The following is a 16,957-nucleotide window of genomic DNA, read 5'->3' as shown; positions in this document are numbered from 1 at the left end:
GTCCCATTCAGACATCAGAACAAAGTCCACATATAATCAGTATAAGAGGTTGGTTTACCTTTAGCCAACACCTTTAACAACCAAGTCTTTAATATATTTAGCAGGGTTCTCACCCTGTTAGTCTCTCTCTCACCATCTCTTTCTGGAAGCATCTTGTCATCCGTCACTTTGGCACCTCAGACACTTTCCAGTCCCTTCCAGGGCTCCCTATTAGCCCACAACTAGGAAAGGTTTCTCTGTGAAAATCTCTTCTTTGGGACCTCTCTCTCTGGAACACCTTTGATTAACTCCCTGCTAGGGCATTTATCCTTCTTCCTGGCTGAGCCCTGACCCTCTGAGTCAGCAGGATGGCACTCTTTTTTATTAAGGTTGCTCAGCATTAAGCTATAGAGCTCCGTGAATTCTGGAACATGTAGTTCCCTCACTCTTGGGCTAGCAGCCCCCTTCTGTATAGAGGCAGAATGGTAGCATTAGTGAGGGGGAATTGCTTGCTCCTTCACAGAGAGGTAGAAGGCCCAATCTATCTAATGTACACACATTTGTCTAATCAAAGCATATCAAGGAGTAAGCAGCGATTAACAGTATCAAAAGTAGCAGACCGGTCAAGATGGATAAGGATTGAGTAAAGGCCCTTGGATCTGGCCAGGAGCAGGTCACAGCACACTTAGGTAAGGGCAGTTTTTGTGGAGTGTAGGGGGCAAAAGCCAAATTGTAGATAATCAAGAGTCAGTCGAGATGAAAGGAAGTCAAGGCAGTGATGGAGAACAGCAAGTTCAAGTGGCTTGGATAGGAACAAAAGAAAGGAGGCAGGGCGGTAGTTGGAAGAACAGGTGGGGTAAAGTAAGGGTATTTTTGAAAAGTTGTTTAGCCACCACATGTTTATTTATTCAATTTTCTATACCATTCTTCCAGGGGAACTCAACCACAGTTACTATCTTCCCAGGACGTAGGTGATGAGGAAAGAAAACGCCATGCCTTATGGAACCCCACACACTATATTCCTCCTATTAGACAATAAAATCTGTCTAGCTTAAACGTTCACCCTTTAAGAAAACCAATATGCCAGGCCAGCATATTTACCTCCCCCCAACCCCTAACTCCCCCATACCTACAATGTCTGACAATGATGCTGGGTAATAACCATACGAGTCCTTTATCCACGTTCTCTAATGTCTGTCGTCAGTTGATAATATCTAACCCGACTGGCTAGGTCATAAGGTCTACCTACTGTTGTAAAAAACCCCCAAAAAGAGGCAATATAACTCACACAGTACTAAGCTGTTGAGTGACAAAAGAGAACATAAACAACCAAAAAGTCACTCCATATGTATTAATCAGAAAAAAATCTAAAAATGTTCTTCTTTACTGTTTTTAGGAACTGTGCTGAGAAACATGAAGGCTATAAAACCGCCTCACCACCCAATTATTGCATTACTGTTTGTAAAAAGCTCACTCTTCTCTTTGCTTCTATCAATATAGCTTCTTGCAAGGACGTCTCGCAGAGGGCCAGGCTAATCAAGAGTAGAGGTGTTATGTGAACGGAAACTGTTCTTTTTTGTGTGTGTGTGTCGACTTTATATCCCTTTGTTTAAACTAAGCGCCAAAGCAGATGACACTATCTTTAGCCTCACGGAAGCGTACGAAGGCTGGCCGGACTCTGCAGGCCGTAGGCGCATTTCCCCCAGTAGGGGGCGGCCGCAGAACTCCGAGCACCGCTGCTCGCTGGTGGTGGTAGCGAAGCGGGCGGTGGGGGGGTCGCCACGCCAGGAGTCATTCGCTCCTCTTTTTTTTTTTTTTTTTTAGGGGGGTGGGGGTTAACGCTCGTCTCCGGCTTCCAGCAGCACGACCTGTTCCCGGAGAGTCTGCGGGGGAAGGAGGTGGCGGCGGCGGCGGGGGTGGCGGACTGGGTTTCTCTATGCCCGCACCCGCCGCTGCAGGAGGAGGAGGAGACAAGGCGACAGCAGCCGCAACAACAGGAAGAACAAGATGGCAGCAGCGCAGGAAGAGGCGAGTCCGCTGCCGGCCGCCATCGCTGCCGCCGGTTCGGCGAGAAGCTGAGAGGAAGCACTGAGAGACGGAGCCTCGGTGGCCGCCGCCCTCGCCCCGTAAGTTTTGGTTGCTGGCTGCGCTGGGGAAAGGGGGGAGGTGGCACAGGAGGACACAGGCCAGGCCCGAGGCGTGCAGGCCCCATTCCTCGCTGTCGAGGAAGCCGCAAGGGACCGGCCTGGGGGTGTCCTCTTACTCCTCCTTATATTAACTGCGTTCTTTGGCAGAGACAGGGCTTGGCCTCAGCTGAAATCAATTAACGTTGGCTTGGGGGGGGGGGGGGAGGGGGGAAAAGCCCAATAACGAGGCAGAGAGGAATGAAAAGATTAAGGTTTGTGGAGGGATGATATAAGGCTACCTAAAATGGCCGTGGAAATGATTTTCCTTTAGTCTGGGAGAGAATCTTAATATTTAGTTGGGGTGCTTTCTTCACCCAGGCAACCGAAACTCTATGGCTGCTATCCCAGCGTCCTAGTGATGCTTCTGAACGACACACAACGTCAAGCGGGGGAAGGCCTTAAACATTGCCTTGCCTCAGGTATCGGATACCTTTTAGGAAACCTGGGGAGCAAAATCCAAAGATCTCTTGTGTTCTGTTTATTTTTATGCTGGAGGGGTGGTGGTGGTTCTGATCATAATTCACAGGGAAAACTGGTATCCTCTTCCCCAATTCACTTTTACTTAACTTCCTGGTTAGGTCCCATCAACACTCAGAATTTATGGTTTATCGTAGTTCCTTCCATAGTGAAGATAGAGTAGGCAGATTACTGTAACCAATTTGCAATCTCCAGGAAAACTGATTATATTTGCGAACCTTTCTCTTTCAGCTGTCAATCTCGACTATACTATAATACATATTCTCTAACATGACATTCTTAATATCAGTTATCATTGATCTCAGTTCAAGGAGCAGAAACCAGACTATGTAATTTAGAGCAGTGATTAAACAAATCTATATAATAGCTTTTATAAAACAGATAAGGAGATGAGATGATCATTTTGATTAGACAGCTGGTATCTATATTGTGTATGCACCCATCTAGAACAGATACTACTACTACTAATTTTATTTTTATATACCGCCAAAGCCATGATAGTTCGAGGCGGTTTACAACAAGAGGCACTGGACAATCAGCGGAGTAGTTACAATACAAAGTGATCAAAGTAGTTACAATACAAAGTACTATAGCACTGCTAGATGTATGCATTAAAACATTCAAGAAACAGACCCTGCTTGGTAGAGCTTACAATCTAATCAAACAGACAACCAGGGGACTAAGTGTGCCTTGAAAACTGGGTTGGGAATGACTGTGCTATAGTCTACAGTCTTCACTCCAGTAACTCGTGAATGACTTGGAAGGGCTTGGAGCCCCCCCACCCCCCTTCCTGAACATGTTGACCACCAATATGGCAGCAAAGGACAGCTGAGCAGAGGATCCAGATCACCAATAAATAGGCTTTCGCCATTGATCTTTCTACCTGTTGGCCACTTTAATTTCATTATCTGTGATCACACCCAGGTCCTGCTTCTCTTTCATGCTCATAAGTTCTTCATCCTCTAAACTGTACTGTTCCCTTGGTCTTTTGCAGCCCAAATGAATGCCGAATTCTGGATCATTCTATAAGCTTTGCTAGGTCCTTCCTCATGTTAGCCACATCATTAGGGGTGTCTCTGTCTTATTGCAGATTTCGGTATCATCCTCAAAGAGACAAACCATACTAGACAGCCCTTCAATAATATCGCTCACTAAAATGTTAAAACGAACCTTGTGGCATACCACTAGTAACATCTTTTTCCTCAGAGTGAGCTCCATTAATGCTACCCTCTTTTGCCTTCAACTCAGCTAGTTCCTAACAAGTTCAAGTTATTTGATATACTACATATATAAAATCAAAGTTAAAATCTAAGCGGTTTACAATATAAAATATTAAAGGGAGGGGGACAAACACAAACTAATTACAAATACTAGTAAACAAACACATCAAGAAACATGAAGGAAAGGAAATGCGGATTGGTTACAATAAATCTAGGTATAGGGATGTCCCGCTTCTTAACAGGATGCTTCGTAAATTCTGTTTGGCGAACCGGAAGTCAAAGCTTTCTTTTTCTTTATTGTTTGGCTCTTAGACTCTGAGGGTTTGGGTTTGTCGGACATTTGACTTTATACTTTTGCCTATCTCCTTCGAGATATAATGTTATAGGCCTCTGACATTGGAATGGGCTTATATAGCATTATACCATTTTAATTCTATTTACGTGCCCCAACCACGCTTTTGCCGCTAGCCCTCAAACATAGCTGGTTAGTTACACCGTTATGGGAAGCGTGGAGATTTTTAGTAACGCGACTGGGGGTAAACCCCAATGTTTTCACACTGTTGCCCATCAGAGGAAATTACCCTTTTTGCTAGGACAAGAGAACAAGGCATTTCACTATTGGGAGGAAGCTGGTCTTGTCCTTTTAGAACATCTACTTTGCTTACCTTCAGGGATAAGGGATATTTCACAAAAAGTGACACCTAGGTGGGGGAACTGTTATGCTTTCTGTCAAATGAGACATTATTTTTCTTCACTAGACAAGAATGCCATTGGGGGATAGGCTGCAAAACTTCTTTGATCTTATCTCATTGGGGAGGCACTCCAGCAGCTTTGTTCACTGCGGACCCCCCTATAAATTTCTCCCCCCTGTGGCACATGGGAACAAGATCTGGGAGGTTTAGTGTCTTCCTGAGATCCTAGGGCTAGTATTAAGCTCATTCCCAGTGAAGTCCGCAGTGTTCTGTTAAGGGAGTGCACATTTCGAGTGCACATATTATGCTATCCCAAATGCATAAAATGGGTTACCTGCAGGCAGAACACTGCCTGAAGTATAGACGGATGATTTTTTTTTTTCCATGCTTTTTGGCTTTGTCTAGAAGTTCAGGCCTTTTGGAAGAGGGTGGGCGCATATATCACATGAATATTGGGGAGGAGATTGGGGATCTCTCCAGAGGCCCTTTTGCTGGGTTCCTGAAATATTCAGGGGAGGGGGCCTAGACTTTGGGTCAGGAAACTGTTTTCTGAGAGAAAGCCATCCTGCAAGAGTGGACCTTGACTTGTGTTCCCTCCTATTGGAGATGGAGAGTTACTGTAGTCTTCATGACCTGTTGAGCTGGGAGGCCAGAGATGGAATGGAAGTAAGGAGGATGGATAGAGACATCTGGGTATTACTTCCAATGGAAGTAAAACCTGAATGTCTTATTTTTTGGAACCATATGGTAACCCTCTGATCCCCTCCCCATCCATCTACACACTATCTGTTATATCCTCAACTTATCACTCTCCACCGCAACTGTGTCTGACGCCTTCAGACATGCCGTTGTTACATCACTTCTCAAAAATCCCTTACTGCCCTTCCAACTATCATGTTTCCCTCCTCCCCTTCTTATCCAAGCTACTTGAATGTGCTATTCACTGTCATTGTCTTGACTTTCTTTCATCTCAAGCTATTCTTGACCTGCTTCAATTGGGCAGTTGCCCTCTTCAGTCTACAGAAACTGACATTATGAAAGTCTCCAGTGACCTGCTCATGGCCAAATCCAAAGGCCTCTACTCCATCTTCATCCTTCTTGATCTACCTGCAGCTTTTGACACAGTAAATCACCACCTACTCATTGATACACTGTTTTTGCTTGGATTTCAGGGCTCTTTTAAACAATTGTATGGTTTTCTTCCTATCTTTTCCATCACACCTTTAGCGTATGCTGTGGTGGATCCCTCCTCCATTGCTATTTCGCTTTCAATCAGTGTACCGCAGGGCTCTGTCCTGGGACCTCTTAATTTTTCCATCTACACTTCTTCCCTTGGTGTTCTGCTCTCCCATGGCTTTCAGTATTACCTCTATGCCAATGACTTGCAGATCTATGTCTCTACACCTGAAATCTCAACATAACGGGTTTCAGCCTGCTTGTCTGACTTCACTACCCGGATGGCTCGCTGTCATCTAAAATTAAACATGTCCAAGACTGAGCTACTTATATTTTCACCTAAACATGGGTCTCCTCTTCACCCCGTTCTCTATTTCTTTGAACAACATCCTTAGAGAATGACATGGGGACATATTTTTCCCCGTCCCCACGGGATTTCTTTATCCCCATCCCGTCCCCATGAGCTCGTGTCCCTATCCTACCCCATTAGTTCTGTCCTCATCTACACAATGCTTGATCACTTTAAAATCGTAAGTGCTCGAGGCTTGTACAGCTAAGACAAAGCTTGCAGGAATGGGACAGGGACAGATCCTAAGAGGAAGGGGACAAATTTGTCCCCATATCATAATGTCAGTTTGTAACCTTGGGGTAATCTTTGACTCTTCTTTCTCCTCTATGAACGTCGGAGCAGCACAGAGAATTCAGTGTGCTAGCTGGCCTCTTCTGCGCTTTTGTAAAAGTGGGGCGAAATGCAAATACAGAATTTTATTTTAATTTTCCATATAAACCTGAATTGTGAGAAAATGCACCTTTGGCTTTTTTGACCAAAAACTGGAACAAGGGGTTCTACTCGTTTCAAAATCAGCATCTGAATTTGAACAACTGTCAGTCAACTTCTGCAATATTCTTGGAATCAGATAATCCACTAATTGTCTCATTTTCTTTCAATTATTGTATTTCCATCCCTGTCTTCCTTATTGGTTCTGCTGTCCAGTAAGTCATGTTTTTGGAGTATGAATTTTGTTTCCCTGTAAAATTTTTATAAATTGTTTTAGAATTGTGCATTGCCTTGAATGTATGATTAGGCGATAAATCAAATTTTAAATAAACTTGAAACTTGATTGTTAGACGGTTGGAGACTTTAGTGCATCTGGCCCCCTGTTAGGTAGTTAGGGTTGTTGCTTGTCAAGATCTTAAAGACAGTGATGCTTAATTTAAACTTATCCTTGCGATTATTGGCAGCTAGTGTAGTTTCATATAGTAGGTTACTGGTGTTCCAATTTGCGTAGTCTGTATTTGAGTTTTACTTTTGCATTTTAAATTAGTTGGAGATGTGAAAGCTACGTTTTAGAGCAAAGATCTAGTGTTACAGTAGTCTAGTTAAGATAGAATTAGGGATTGGCTCTTCATGGTGGTTATCGATTTCTACTCCTAAAATTCGAGATTGCAGTTCTAGTGGAAAGTCTGTATTGTCTGCTGTAATCCTTGGAGTGTAGCATGGGTCAATTGAGGGTCCTTACCAAAGGAATTTGGTTTTGTTCATATTTAGTTTGAGGCGGTGTGTTGAGGTTCAGTTTTCTTTGATGTGGACACATTTTTTGACAGTAGTGAGGGTATTGGCTAATACAGTGGTTACAGATAGATGATAGATCATCTAAATTTCAGAAATAGGTGGGTTTTGAGGCGTTTCCTCAAGGAAACGCCTCAAAACCCACCTATTTCTGAAATACCTAGACAGCTGACCCACTTCCCTCTTTTCCCTCTCTTGCCCTTTCTCCCCATTGTTCCCACATCCCTTAAATTAATTCAACTTGTACATCAACTCAACTTGTATTCCACTAATCTTTTGTAAACCGCATAGAACTTAACGGTATTGCGGTATATAAACTGTTATTATTATTATTATTGTTATGCCATGTGTATAGGTGAAATGTTTTATTTGTGCAAGATCTAGGTTGGTTCCCAAGGATTGAATTAGAAGGTTGAATACTGATGGTGAAAGTGGGGATCCTTTGAGGACCCTGCTGGGAGGGTGCCAGCTGCCTGAAAGTTCACAATCCTTATATATAGCATAGCGCTGAGTGGTTAGGATGCCTTGGAACCAGGAGAGGACTGGGCCACCAAATCCAAAATCATTGACGATCTCAGACATTTGATAAAAGTCTACTAGGTCAAAGGGAGAATTCAAGATGGTGTCCTGAATGGACACGTTTACTGGAGCTCTTTGATAGCTCAGTGTTTATATTTTTTTCAGCGAGTTAACCTCATTTTACCTGAGATGGGGAAAAAGAGGAAAGAAATGATGTGGCAAAATCTCTCCATTGCCAATGACTACCTCCTCACTGAGGCAAACAATGCTAGAACAGTATCATATTCCAGTTTCTATGCCACAATCTTCGATTGCAAACACACCGAAGCAGAACTTTTCCGGCAGCAGTGGAAATGGGGTTTCTTTGAGTCCCCTGCAGGGGCTGGCTCCACTTCAGCTGAGAATTCTTCCCTGTGTAGTTTGTGAGGGGGGGAGGCGCTGTAAACTCCCAATCTCCACAGAAGGGAACTCCACTTGCTGTTTATGCTTCTCAGTAACAAGAATGTGAAGAGGAGCAAAGTCTTCAATTTCAGTCAAATATTAGTACCGTATTTTTCGCTCCATAAGACGCACCCCAGGTTTAGAGGAAAAAAACATTCTGAACCAAATTGTGCAGCCAGCCTCCCTCACTCCCTGCCAGGCTCTGCACCCAACCCCACACTCCTTGCCAGGCTCTGTACCCTGTCCCCCCTTCCCTGCTAGGCTCTGCACCCTGTCCCCCTTCCCTGCCAGACTCTGCACCCTATCCCCCCTTCCCTGACCTATAACCTACCACCCCCTCACCTCTGGTGGTCTAGTGATAGGCTGGGACAGGAGGGATCCGTTCCAGCCGACTAACAATTTTTTCCTCCCCCCCCCTCCACGGTACTACTTTTTAAAATATGGCCTGCCCACTGGCCCTTCCTTTTAAAACACCCCCCGCCCCGCAGTATCTTTTTAAGCGTCCCTTAAGCCTGGTGGTCCAGAGGTGTATGGGCCACCAGGAGCGTGCTGCCTGGGCCTGCCCCGCTTTCGGAATGGCTGCAGTCAGTTCTCGCGAGAACTAACACATTCTGAAAGCGGGGTGGGCCCAGGCAGCAGCGCAGACAGCACGCTCTGCCAGCCCAAACACTGCTGGACCACCAGGCTTAAGGGGTGCTTAAAAAGATACTGCGGGGCGGGCAGTGTTTTAAAAAGGTACCAGGGAGGTTGTCATCTTCACTCCATTAGACACCCCCCCCCCCCCCCCCCGTTTTCGGGGTAGAAAAAGTACATCTTTTTAAGGAGAGTCGGGAATCCCTTTGCTGAGTGTGCAGCGATTGCAGAAGCCCAGAATAGTCACATTGGACAATTTGTGAGATGCTATGCAGACCCTTAACTCTTCTCTTTGTGCAGTGGCAAATATGGTGGGAGAGATGAGTACTGTAATTTCAAAAGTACCATGGAGGGTCATTCCCAGGAGTTGGGTCAACTTACCACTAAGATGGTTTCTCTTGAAGCTAAAGTTAAAGATATTCAGGAACTTATTACCCTGGTTATTAAGGACAAGGAGTTTATAGGAAAATGGAATATTTGGTAAATCAAAACTGCAAAAATGCCTTGTGCTTCTTAAATTTTCCTAAATATCTTTTGATTTTTCCTGTCGAGATGTCTCGTAAATATATGCAAGAGATTTGGAAAATTCCATTAGAAACTACTCCACCTATTATTAAAGCACAGTACTGTATTTATTTTCATTAGAGTCATTTGATTCTGTGTGTGAAAGAAGTTCATCTATAATGAATGTTACAGAATTTCTGGAATCTTCTCTTGAGGAGGTAGCTCAGAGAACCACTTCATTGGTGACATTTGCCCTGGAATTAGATAAATTCTTGGCACTTAAATCCTATTTTTGTGTTGTTACTACTACTATTAATTATTTCTATAGCACTACTAGACATATAAAGCGCTGTAGAGCTTACCATCTAAACAGACAAACAGGATGTCATGGATACTGTTAAGGGGAATATTTATTTACTAGTCTTTAAGCCCGTTACATTAACGGGTGCTAGAATATATGTCTGTCTGTCTTTCTTTCTTTCTGTCTCTCTCTCTCTCCCGCTGTCTCTCTCTCTCTCTCTCCTTGGCTCCCTTTTTCTGTCTGTCTTTCTGTCCCTCTCCCTGCCCCTATGTCTTTCTTCCTTTCTGTCTGTCTCCCTCCCTCCTGCTGTCTGTCATTCTTTATTTATTTTATTTATTTATTTATTTGGATTTTTATTCCGTCCTCCCAGTAGCTCAGAACGGTCTACAAATGAACATACACAGTGGGGAGTAACTAGACATATAAGTAGTACAACAGGTTTAGTGATTGGATTTATAGATTTTGGAGAGAATTAAATACAGGGAGAGTATAGCAGAAAGAGAGAAGGGGGAAATACAGTAGTTTAGTTTAAGGAAAGTTATATGCGTTTAGGTACAATTTGTTAGTGGAGAGAGTAAGAGAGAGTTATACTGGAGTTTGGGAAGGTGATAGGAGAGTGGAGGGGTGGGGCGTAAGGGGGGGAGAAGACAGAGGAGATCTTTAGTTGAAGAGGAGGGTCTTTACCGATTTACGGAATGTTAATAATGAGTTCTGTTGTCTAAGTTGGTGGGGGAGTTGGTTCCAGAGGTGTGGAATGAAGTGGCTGTAGGATCGTTTGTGGGCAGTTTCTGTGAGCAGGAATCTTCCGGGGGGGGGGTGCATAGGCGTATCTCTGACTTTGAGCGGAGGGTGCGAGTGGGGTTGTAGATGGGAAGCTTGGATTTTATGTAGGAGGGGGTGGTGGAATAGATTCTCTTGTGGGCAATTGCCAGGGCTTTGAAAGTACAGCGTTGGCTAATTGGGAGCCAGTGTTCAGCATGGAGTGCCGGGGAGATGGAATCGTGGTAGTTGAGGTTGTGTAGGAGGCGGATGGCTGCATTTTGGACCCGTTGGAGGCGTTTGATATTATTTTTGGTTAGTCCATTAAATAGGGAGTTACAATAATCCATTCTGGAGAGGACATATGCGTATAGGAGTTGGGCGAGGTCTGGTGTGGAGATGTAGGGTTTGATCCTTTTCAGTTGGCGAAGGTAGTAGAAGGAGGTGGAGACTACTTGGGATATGTGGTTAGATAGGGATAGGTGTCCGTCTAGGGTTACTCCCAGGCTGCGAACTTGATCTGCTGCCGTTAGTAGAGTGGAATCCCATGTTAGTGTAGGTCGTAGGTATTTGGTGTTTTTGTTTCTGATCCATAGGAGTTCGGTTTTGGAGGCGTTAAGTTGAAGCTTGTTGTTTGACATCCAAGTTTTCATGTCAGTGAGGCAGAGTTCGAGGTTAGCAATTTGGGATGGCCGGTTTTCGCCTAAGGGGAGGAGCAGCTGGATGTCATCTGCATAAGAGTGGATTTTGATTTTATATTTTTGCGCTATATCGATGACGGGTTTGATGTAGAGGTTGAATAGGAGGGGGGATAGAAGGGTGCCTTGAGGAACACCATATTTGATAGGCTTAGGGTTAGATTTATGTGTCCCTAGTAGGACAGTTTGGGTCCTTTGGTGAAGGAAGGAGGTGATCCATTGGAGGGCTGTGTCTTTGATTCCGAGGTCGTGGAGTCTAGATGTGAGTAGGTGGTGGTCAACTGTGTCGAAGGCAGCGCTAAGGTCAAGTAGGACTAGTAGGGCGTCATTGCCTTTGTCGAGTATTGACCAGCTGTCGTCGATGATATCAAGGAGTACTGATTCTGTGCTGTGGCCTTTACGGAAGCCGGATTGGGCTGGGGATAGGGCAGCTTGTTCTTCAATGAAAGGGTGTAGGCGGTGGAGCACAATTCGTTCAAGGAGTTTGGAGACAATTGGGAGGTTGGAGACTGGGCGATAGTTGCCAGGTTCATTAGGATCAAGGGAGGGTTTTTTGAGAGTGGGCTTGATAATAGCTGATTTCCAGCTGAGGGGGACAGTTCCAGTAGTTAGAGAGGTGTTAATGATGGGGAGGATGGATTCTGCCATGGCGTCTCCGGCAGACAGCAGGAGGCTGGACGGGCAGGGGTCGAAGATGGTGTTGGAGGGTTTGAGTTCTCTCAGGGTTTCGAGGACCTCCGCATGAGTAGTTAAATGAAATTGGGAGAGAGTGGCGGAAGGGGGGGTATATGGAATTGGTTGGAGCTGAGTAGGAGTGGGTTTGGTGTTGACGTCGAGGTTAGCTCGGATGTTTTGTACTTTGGACTGGAAGAAGTCCGAGAGAGTTTCGCTATCGAGTTCTGTTTGCCTCCATTTCCCTGTGCAGCAGCATTTCCATCCCACTTCCCTGTGGAACAGCAACAGCATTCCCCCCCCCCCCCCCCCGACTTCCTGTGCAGCAGCAGCGGTATTTGGCTTCCCCTCCAGGTCCCTGTGCAGCAGTTGCAGCATTTCCCCCACCCCTTCCCTTCTCTTACCGCGATCTGGCCTGCTCCATTCGGCCCCTCCGCCGCGTTGTGGCCTGCTGCGATCTGGCTGCTCTGTTCGGCTCCTCTCCCTTCCCTTCCCATGGTCTAGCCTGCTCCATGGCCCCTCCTTCCCTTATAGCGTTCCCCACAGGCAGGCAGGCCCAGCTTCTTCCTTGCGGCTCGAGTCCTCTTCTTTGTCGGCCCACCCTTCCCTTCATGTCTGTCTGTCTGGGTATTTTTTTTATTTGTCTCTCTCTCCTTGCATGCTGCCTGTCTGTCATTTTTTCTGTCTGTGAATGTCCCTGTGCCTCCTTCCTATGTCCTTAGTGCCCCTTCCTATGTCCATAGTGCCCCTTTCTATGTCCTTAGTGCCCCCAGAGCCTCCTTCCTCCCCCCCCTCCGATGCCAGCCTGCCTTCCTTTGGAAAACCCCCCACCCCCTCTGTTGCCTCCCATCCCCCTTCCATTGAAACCCCCCCATGCCAGCCTGCCTGCCTCCCATCCCCCTGAGCAGCATATTTCCATGGAACCCCCCTCCGATGCCATCCTGCGTGCCTGCCTTCCATTGAACCCCCCACCCCACCTCCAATGCCAGCCTGCCTGCCTCCCATCCCCCTTCCAGCGAAACCCCCCCATGCCAGTCTGCCTGACTGCCTCCCATCCCCCTGAGTAGCATGTTTCCATGGAACCCCCCCGATGCCATCCTGGCTGTCTGCCTTCCATTGAACCCCCCCCCCCCTTCCGATGCCAGCCTGCCTGCCTCCCATTCCCCTTCCACTGAACCCCCCCCCCCACCCCCATGCCTGCCTGCTTGCTTGCCTCCCATCCCCTTGAGCAGCATGTTTTCATGGAACCCCCCATGCCATCCTGCCTGTCTGCCTTCCATTGAACCCCTCCTCCGATGCCAGCCTGCCTGCCTCCCATTCCCCTTCCACTGAACCTCCCCCCCCCTCCGATGCCTGCCTGACTCCCCCACCCGACTCCTCCCCCCCCCCAGCCGACCCTACCCGGCACAACTGAAACCCCTGTTGACCTTCCCACCGCTACAGGGCTGACCCGCAGGTAGGACTGCGCATGTGCGGCTTACGGTTCAGTTTTTCGGTCTTCCCTGCTCTCTGTTGCTCCTTGCCGTATTGTATTTTTTAGTTGAAAGACGCAGCGGTGCCTCCTCTCACGATCCCCGCCTGCGTCGGAAGTCCGACGCAGGCGGGGATCGTGAGAGGAGGCACCACTGCGTCTTTCAACTAAAAAATACAATACGGCAAGGAGCAGCAGGGAGCAGGGAAGACCGAAAAACTGAACCGTAAGCCGCGCATGCGCAGTCCTACCTGTGGGTCGCTACAGCTCACGGAAAACGGACGCACGCGATGGGAGTGCGCATGCGCGGCCTAGTGTTTTATTATATTAGATTTAAAACATTTCTATACCACCAAAAATCTCAGCAGTTTCCAAGATTACATACATAAAAAACATAAAAATACACATACATTAAAACATAACAATCCAAGAGCACTGTTCCTATAGCCATTGACACAGAAAGAGCCATTTACTTTGCTTTAAAAAAATAATCATCTGCTTTAACTTGGGGAATAAGAGCAACTTCAGAAAAAATATCATGCCATATTAAAAATATTCATCAACAAATAACTATGTCTTAAGCAGTTTTTTTTAAAGTAGAGTATTCTGCACAATGTCTTATTTGACTGGATAACTTGTTCCACAGTGACATCCCAGTGACCGTAAACATTTTAATTCCTGCAGATACATATATTTGTAAATGATTGACATGCAGACCGTAGACTATTAACTGTACCATCTCTACATATTATAGGCACCAAGGGGCTCATTAAAAATAAGTTCAAAAAGTGGCCTAAGTCAGTACTTGGACGATCAAAAAGACAGATTGTCCAAGTACCAATAATCAAAGTTGGTTTTAGATATGCCTTTACCCTGCCTCTGAACGCCTAGAGCAGCGATGACGAACCTATGGCACGCGTGCCAACTGTGGCACGTGAAGGCCTTGCAGCTGGCACGCGCAGGGCCGCCATCAGGGCAGTACTACCAGGGGGTGCACAGGACAGAGAGCTGAACGGGGACGATGGGGGACCCGCGGGGTTAAATATAACTCGAGCCGCGAGGCTCATCTTCTACTCCGACTGCCCTGCAGCTCACACAACTGATCGGAAATCTTCCCCGACGTCAGCGCTGACGTCGGAGGGAGGGCTTAAGCAAAGCCCGCTCTCTGATGTCGGCGCTGAAGTCGGGGAAGATTTCCGATCGGCTATGTGTGCGCGGCGGGACAGGCAGGAAATAGAAGACAAGCCTATGCGGCTCGAGCTACATTTTGCTGAGAAAGTTGCTAAGATGGGCTGGGAGACAAACGGGGAACACAAAAGGGGGAGGGAGTGCGTTTTGGACACAAGGCATGAACTTGGGAGAAAGGAAAGGAGGGAAAGAGATGCTGAGGAGGGGGAGGGAATGGGTTTTTGCACACAGAAGGCATGAACTTGGGAGAGAGGAAGGGAGGGAAAGAGATGCTGAGGTGGGGGATGGAATGGGGTTTTGGACACAGAAGGCATGGACTTGGGAGAGAGGAAGGGAGGGAAAGAGATGCTGAGGTGGGGGAGGGAATGGGTTTTTGCACACAGAAGGCATGGACTTGGGAGAGAGGAAGGGAGGGAAAGAGATGCTGAGGTGGGGGAGGGAATGGGTTTTTGGACACAGAAGGCATGGACTTGAGAGAGAGGAAGGGAGGGAAAGAGATGCTGAGGTGGGGGAGGGAATGGGTTTTTGGACACAGAAGGCATGAACTTGGGAGAGAGGAAGGGAGGGAAAGAGATGCTGAGGTGGGGGATGGAATGGGGTTTTGGACACAGAAGGCATGGACTTGGGAGAGAGGAAGGGAGGGAAAGAGATGCTGAGGTGGGGGAGGGAATGGGTTTTTGCACACAGAAGGCATGGACTTGGGAGAGAGGAAGGGAGGGAAAGAGATGCTGAGGTGGGGGAGGGAATGGGTTTTTGGACACAGAAGGCATGGACTTGAGAGAGAGGAAGGGAGGGAAAGAGATGCTGAGGTGGGGGAGGGAATGGGTTTTTGGACACAGAAGGCATGGACTTGAGAGAGAGAAAGGGAGGGAAAGAGATGCTGAGGTGGGGGAGGGAATGGGTTTTTGGACACAGAACGCATGAACTTGGGAGAGAGGAAGGGAGGGAAAGAGATGCTGAGGTGGGGGATGGAATGGGTTTTTGGACACAAAGCATGAACTTGGGAGAGAGGAAAGGAGGGAAAGAGATGCTGAGGTGGGGGAGGGAATTGGTTTTTGCACACAGAAGGCATGGACTTGGGAGAGAGGGAGGGAAAGAGATGCTGAGGTGGGGGAGGGAATGGGTTTTTGCACACAGAAGGCATGGACTTGGGAGAGAGGAAGGGAGGGAAAGAGATGCTGAGGTGGGGGATGGAATGGGGTTTTGGACACAGAAAGCATGAACTTGGGAGAGAGGAAAGGAGGGAAAGAGATGCTGAGGTGGGGGAGGGAATGGGTTTTTGCACACAGAAGGCATGGACTTGGGAGAGAGGAAGGGAGGGAAAGAGATGCTGAGGTGGGGGATGGAATGGGGTTTTGGACACAGAAAGCATGAACTTGGGAGAGAGGAAAGGAGGGAAAGAGATGCTGAGGTGGGGGAGGGAATGGGTTTTTGCACACAGAAGGCATGGACTTGGGAGAGAGGAAGGGAGGGAAAGAGATGCTGAGGTGGGGGAGGGAATGGGTTTTTGGACACAGAAGGCATGAACTTGGGAGAGAGGAAGGGAGGGAAAGAGATGCTGAGGTGGGGGATGGAATGGGTTTTTGGACACAAAGCATGAACTTGGGAGAGAGGAAAGGAGGGAAAGAGATGCTGAGGTGGGGGAGGGAATGGGTTTTTGCACACAGAAGGCATGGACTTGGGAGAGAGGAAGGGAGGGAAAGAGATGCTGAGGTGGGGGAGGGAATGGGTTTTTGGACACAGAAGGCATGGACTTGGGAGAGAGGAAGGGAGGGAAAGAGATGGTTGTGTACACGGGGAATAGAAGAAAGGAGAATTTTTGGTCATAGGGAGGGGGTGAGGTACAGACAGTGCCATACCAAGGTGGGGGTGGGGTCGGTCTGCCCAGGTTTTACGCCCCAAGGGGGTGCACAGCTGGCCACCCTTCAGTGTTCTCTCTAGGCTGGCAAACTGCGTCTCTTTAGCCACTTGAGTGCCACCGCCGCCATTGGGAACAGGCCGGTGCCAAGTTCTCCCTACTTTTCCCTGTGGGGCCGACCAACTCTCACCATCCGCGTCAATTCTGATGTCGGAGAGGACGTTCTGGGCCAGCCAATCGCTGCCTGGCTGGCCCAGAACGTCCTTTCCGATGTTAGAATTGACGTCGACTGGCGAGAGTTGGTCGGCCCCGTGGGGAAGAGAAGCAGGGCGAACTCGGCGCCGGCCTGTTCCCGATAGCGGCAGTGGCAGCCTATTCCCCAGTGGCGGTGGCAGCATTTTCCCAATGGTGGTTGCATAGGAGAGGGCAAGGAGAAAGAAAGAAAGGGGGGGACAGGGAGCCAAAAAAAAAAAAAGAAAGAGGGCTGGGTGAAACAAAGAAAAATGGGGCACGGAGAGAGAGAGAAAGACAGACATACAGAATGAAAGGGGGTATGGAGAGAGAGAAAAAGAAAGAAGGAGGCAGGGTGAAACAAAGAAAAAGTTTGGGGAGG

General features: G+C 47.4%; 1 protein-coding gene across 4 annotated transcripts in view; it reads left to right on the top strand.

The window, feature by feature from the left end:
• Positions 1–1,814: 1,814 nt before the first annotated feature.
• Positions 1,815–16,957, top strand: part of RC3H1 (ring finger and CCCH-type domains 1) — a 446,950-nt gene continuing 431,807 nt past the window's right edge. For all 4 annotated transcript variants that reach the window (XM_033915444.1, XM_033915446.1, XM_033915443.1 and 1 more), the window contains exon 1: positions 1,815–2,105. The gene's annotated coding sequence lies outside the window, so the exon portion shown is untranslated. The remainder of the gene's footprint in view (positions 2,106–16,957) is intronic.

Source organism: Geotrypetes seraphini, chromosome 12 (genome assembly GCF_902459505.1).
Source record: "Geotrypetes seraphini chromosome 12, aGeoSer1.1, whole genome shotgun sequence".
Lineage (NCBI taxonomy): Eukaryota > Metazoa > Chordata > Amphibia > Gymnophiona > Dermophiidae > Geotrypetes > Geotrypetes seraphini.
Note: the sequence above shows the minus strand (reverse complement) of the source record. Positions and strands in the feature narration are given on the sequence as shown.